This window comes from Dipodomys merriami, unplaced genomic scaffold (genome assembly GCF_024711535.1).
Source record: "Dipodomys merriami isolate MVZ:Mamm:240054 unplaced genomic scaffold, mDipMer1.0.p SCAF_3, whole genome shotgun sequence".
NCBI lineage: Eukaryota > Metazoa > Chordata > Mammalia > Rodentia > Heteromyidae > Dipodomys > Dipodomys merriami.
In genome coordinates this window covers 10,985,649-10,991,725 of record NW_027204492.1, presented here as the reverse complement: position 1 = coordinate 10,991,725, position 6,077 = coordinate 10,985,649, and the positions used below count along the sequence as shown (strand labels likewise).

The 6,077-nt window shown below is 40.1% G+C and overlaps 1 pseudogene; it reads right to left on the bottom strand.

Annotated features, from left to right (window-relative positions):
- Positions 1–1,835: 1,835 nt before the first annotated feature.
- Positions 1,836–2,208, bottom strand: LOC138839321 (ragulator complex protein LAMTOR3 pseudogene; annotated as a pseudogene).
- Between the last annotated feature and the right edge of the window lie 3,869 nt (positions 2,209–6,077).

The window sequence follows — 6,077 nt, the reverse complement described above, 5'->3', positions numbered from 1 at the left end:
AAAAAAAGTAAACCAAAAGAGCACTGCATTCTTGGGGGGATGAAAGAGATTAGTGCCACCAAGAAGGACTATAAAAGTACAAGAGTTGTGATTCCCACCATATTTTCATTCAACTTATCTATTTGGCTCATGCAGAATATAGATAATCTTGGTCATTGAAAGCAGGTTACCATATACTTGGTCAGGTGGTGACTTCAATGGCAACTTCTATACCAGGTGTAAATTCATTGCTTGAACAAATCAATACATATCTAGGTACTTGGTATGCAGCTACTGATCCAGAAAACAACTTTTCTATGTCTCTGTCAAGAGGGCCCACCAGGTTGTCTGTTGTAAGGACAGCACTATATCTTCCCTGTTTTGTCTAGGAAGCACTATATTAAATAATTGTAAGGGGAGTAGATATCTTTGCCTTGTTCCTTATGTTAGGGGAAATATTTTCAGGTTTTTAGTTTGATATTGGACATATTTTTGGTCATATATAGTCTTTAAATTATATTGAGGAACATATCTCTATTCCTAGTTAAACCAGAACTTTATCATAAAGAATTTTTACATTGGGCTGGGCAGGTGGCTCAGTGGTAGAGTGCTTATCTTGCATGCATGTGGCCCTGGGTTTGATTCCTCAGCACCACATAAACAGAAAAAGTCAGAAGTGGCACTTTGGCTTAAGTGGTAGAGTGCTAGCCTTGAGCTGAAGAGCTGAGAGACAGCACCCAGGCCAAGAGTTCAGGCCCCACAATTGACAAAAAAAAAAAATTTACATGTGTGTGTTTGTAAGTAAGATGTATTTCTTACAGGCAACAAATAGTTGGGTATTGATTTTTTTTGTCAGTCATAGGTCTGGAACTCTGGGCCTGAGCACCGTCCCTCAGCTCTTCAGCTCAAGGCAAGCACCCTACCACTTGAGCCACAGCTCCACTTCTGGTTTTCTGGTGGTTTATTGGAGATAAGAGTTCATGGCCTTTTCTGCCTGGGCTGGCTTTGAACCATGATCCTCAGTTCTCAGCCTCCTGAGTAGCTAGGATCACAGGCATGAGCTAATGGCGCCTGGCTGGATATTGATTTTTTTTTCAATACTATTTTAGTCATACTCCTGCATGAAAAAATAGGTTAAACTATCACATTTATATACATACTGAAAACAGGATTCAGTAACAAGTTATATTTAAATTCTATAAAGAACAATCATTAAACAATCATTGGTTATAGAGAGCAGAGTAGGAAGAAAAGAGTAACCTATAATTTTCTTTTTTATTAAAGAGAAGCACCCTCTGAAAAAGACTCATTAGTGACACATATCTACACTGCAAAATAAATATATATAAAGTTAGTGATTGCACTGATTTGAGTACTTTTACTAAGCCATTTTATCTTCTCACACTCAATGCAAATAAAACACAACAGAAGAAAAATATGTCCTTGTTATTATTCACAATAAGAGGGTCTGCTGTGCCCTTGCAGTCTGGGAGTCCTGTATGATAGAGAGCACTCGATGGCTCACATGGACCAATGCACCATTTTGATTCTGATCCACTGAACAGGATCCCATCCGTATGTGGTAACTGCACTAACTCCAACAGGCGCTGTGACAGACTGAACCAGTCCAAATTATCCCCATTATCCCCAGGCCTCTCTAAAGAAAAGACCTTAGAAAGTAAATGTAATACCTGATCTGTCTATAAATTACACCTACAGGCTGATTCTTTAGTATAAGGTGGAAAAGAGGGTTCTTTCTTACATACACAGAGAAAAGTATTACTGTTGTCTAAAGATTGCTAGATTGACTTGTGTTTTTATAACAAGATAAGGTATATGTCAAAACCACCATAAGATTAAGAAACTTCAACAACTTTGATCAATTCTTCAAACAATGGAGCAAGTTCCTTTTCTAGGCTGACAATTAGCCCTGTGTTGGCATTGCTATTGGCTATGAAACTCACCACAAGAGGTAAACGATTGAACTGAACTACCTGATAGGTGTTATAGTAACAGATGATGCTTTTATTCTTTGAAACTCCGTTTGCTCCCTTGGTCTGTTGCAAGGGCAAAAGTAGATAAGAAAACAGGTCGTAAAGCATGCTCAGGAGCATTATCATTGGCCACTTTGATAACAGGTACTCCATCTCTATCCGACACAACCATAGCATGGAGTCCTTCAACACTTGGTAACTTCTTATACAGAAATCCCTTCAGGTCATCCACCATGACAAATCCTTTCCCTCTCAGGATCTTGCAAGCCTGGGTTTCTGGGCCCCCGGAATATCCCCACCATACTTGAGGTAAAGACAAGTCCCAGGCAGGCTGCTGTCACATGACTCGAGACCCCTGTGGCAGCTCCTCAGAAGCATTTGTTGGTATTGATTTTTTTGGGGGGGTCCGGTTGTGGGGCCTGAACTCTGGGCCTGGGCGCTGTCCCTTAGCTCTTCAGCTCAAGGCTAGCGCTCTACCACTTGAACCTCAGTGCCACTTCTAGCTTTTTGCTTTTTACTTATGTGGTGCTGAGGAATCCAACCCAGGGCCTCATGCATGCAAGGCAAGCGCTCTACCACTGAGCCAACTTCCCAGCCCGGTATTGATTTAAAAAAAAAAAAATAGGCCAGTCTTTTGATCGAAGATTTGACACCATTATTATTAATGATTAGAAGTTATATAGTAATTTCTAATACTTAGTTGTTTTTGTAATATTTTATTCTTTCTTAGTTCTCATGTTGCTTTATTTATCTAGTGAGATGTATTCTTTCCCATATTTTCATGGTGGTTTTTTCTCTCCTTTATGTAGAATCCCTTCCTTCATGTATCTTCTGCATTTCTGGTTTACTTTTCATGACTTCTTTTAGTTATTTTTTTTCCTTTTATTGTTTTTGTATTGAATTTTGTTTTTCTGTTTTTTTTTCTTTTAGAATCTACTTTTTATAGTTCAAATGGTGATACAAGGCAGCTATAACTTAATATTTCCATTTATGTGTCTGATGTGTCATACCTCTGGAATGTTTTTGTTTTTGCTTCAAGTTTGAAGGATAGCCTTACTAGATATAGTCCTCTATGTTGAAATTTATTGTCTTTCAGTTTGAAGTACGTCATTCCATGCTGTCATTACTTTTAGGTTTATGTTGAAAATATGCTGTTATTCTAATGGTTTTGCATTTATATGTGACTTTTCACATCTCTCCTGCACCTTTCAATATTCTTTTCTCATTTTATATATTTAATGTTTTAATTATAATATGTAATGGAACAGTACTTTTCCCCTCTTGTATATTTGGTGCCCTAAAAGTCTCCTGTCTTTGAGATTTGGGGATTTTCTGCACCTATTTTATTGAATGTATTTTCTATGTTTTTTTTTCCTCTTCTTTTATACTCATGCATGGGCTTGGCCTTGATGGGCACCAATGGCTTAGGTATGTATTCCTAGCCACTCAGGAGGCTGAGATCTGAGGTTTGTGGTTCGAAGCCAGTCCAACCAGGAAAATCCATGAGGCTCTTATCTCCAATAAACTACCAAAAAAAAGCCTGAAGTAGAGCTGTTACTCAAATGGTAGAATACTATCTTTGAGTACAAACAGCCCAGGTATATAGCACATAGGCCCTGAGATCATGCCTCAGGACTGGGGGAAAAATGACATAGGTTTGGTCTTTTAATGGTGTTCCTGAACTCTTGCACACTCTATTCATAGATTTTTAGCATTTTCTTAATCTGAATTCCTCTACCATGCCTGCAAGCCCTGATGTTTTGTATTCAACTTGGTCCTGTCTATTAGCTAATCTTTCAGCTGGGTTTCTGATGGGATGAGGCGTTTCCAGGTATGTGTGGTAAAGCATGGGGAAAGGCATGCGGTGTCCTCTTTGTGCAGATAATGGATCAGAGTACACTCAGTCAAATATGACACTCCCATAGCCTTGTCTTGCCATGTGCATGAGACTCAGTGGCAGCTTTGGCTTGTCTGCAGCAAGCACTGTAGCTTTTCACTTGGCTCTCAGGGTGTGTTTTTCATTTGTACATAGGTATATTGGGCAGTAAGTCTAGGGATGAAGTGAGTTAGAGCAGGCTCCCTGGAATTGGCCTGAACAAGAGGCTCACATGCTGGTTGGCTCCTGTCCAACCAGATGAAGATTTGACAGCTATTTAACTCTTCAGTCTGTTGTGATTGAAGAAAGGTTTGCAGGTAGCTCTTGCCACATAATTATGCTTGACAGTGGATCTAGGGATGAAGCAAAACAGGGTCCTCAGAATTTTCCTGTTTCCGTACCTCCCTTTGTCCTGGGTGGAAGACTCACGTGCTAGTTGGCGCACACTCAAGCAGAGCAAGGCTTTCCAGACTCTTCATAGCCTACTGGGCTATTGTTTCATTTGTAGAATGTCAAATGGGTAGCTCTTATCACACAAATATTCTAAGCAGTGGGCTTAGAGATGGAACAGGTTACGAGAACTACACGGGGTTTGCCCATTTCTAGGCTTACCTCTCAGGCACAGATTGGATCCCACTCCACCAGAGTAGGGCTTGTCAGCTACTTATCTGAGGAGGCTGTTGTTTTACTTGCAAAATGACACATGGGTAGCTGTGGCCATGTAAACACACTGGATAGTGAATCTAGAAAAAATGATTGGGTTCTGTTTAGCAGAATTTGTCTGATTTCAGGAGTCCACAGAATTGGCCAATCTAACTGGGTGAGATAGAATCTCAGAGTAGTTTTTATTTGCATTTCCTTTATGGCCAGGGATTATGAACATTTCCTTATGTGTTTCTTTGTCATTCTAATCTCTTCTGAGAAATCTCTCCTTAGCTTTTTTGCCCATTTAGTGTTTGGGTTATGAGGTCTGGGAAGGGTAAGTTTTTAGAGTTCCTTTTATATATTGGATATTAGGCCTTGTTCTGATATATTGCTAGTAAAGATCTTTTCCAAGTTTGAAGGTTGTCTTTCTGGTTTAGGAACTATGTCCTTAGATGTGCAGAAACATTTACTGTGATGCAGTCCAACGTGTCAAGTCTCTCTCCTATCTGTTGTTCCCCCTGGGACTCTATTCAAGAAGTTTCTATCTATAAGTTCTGTTTCTCCCATTCTTCTCTTGCAGTAGTTTCAGAGTTTCAGGTCTGACATTGAAGTCTTTGATCCACTTTGATTTGATATTAGTGCATGGTGAGAAACAGGGATCCACTTTTAGTTTTCTGCATATGGCTGCCCAGTTTTCCAATACCAATTGTTGAAGAGGCTATGTTTTTCCACCATATGTCTTTGGCTCCCTTACCAATCATCAGATAATTGTAAGTATATGTTTATTTTCTGGCTCTTCTATTCCATTGATCTTTGGGTCTATATATTTTTTTTTATTGACTTGTGGATGTTAAACCAACCTTGGATCTCTGGGATGAATCCTACTTGGTCATAATGTATGATATTTTTATTTCTTTCTGGATTCTGTTGGCTAGTATTTTATTGAAAAGCTTTACATCCGTATTCATCAGAAAAATTGGTCTGTAGTTTTATTGTTGGATCCATAACTGGTTTTGAGATTAGTGTGATATTAGTTTCATAGAATGAGTTTCTAAGCTGGGCACCAGTGGCTCACACCTGTAAACCTAGCTACTCAGGAGGCTGAGATCGGAGGATTGTGGTTCAAAGCCAGCAGGGGCAAGAAACTCCATGAGACTCTTATCTCCAACAAACCACTCAAAACCAGAAGTGGTGCTGTGGCTCAAGTGGTGGAGTGCTCACTTTGAGCTGATGAGCTGAGGGACAGCACCCAGGCTCAGGGTTCAAGCCCCACGACCAACAAAAAGAAAAAAAAAATGAGTTTCTATTTCATAGAAAAGCTTGAGGAGTATTGGTTTTAGCTCATCTCTAAAAGTCTTATAGATGGGGCTGGGAAGGTGGCTCAGTGGTAGAGCACTTGCCTTGCATGCATGAGGCCCTAGGTTCGATTCCTCAGCACCACATAAGCAGAAAAAAAAAGCCAGAAGTGGTGCTGTGGCAAAAGTGGTAGAGTGCTAGCCTTGAGCTGAAGAGCTGAGGGACAGCGCCCAGGCCCAGAGTTCAGGCTCCATGACCTGACCCCCCCCCCAAAAAAAAAAAAAGTC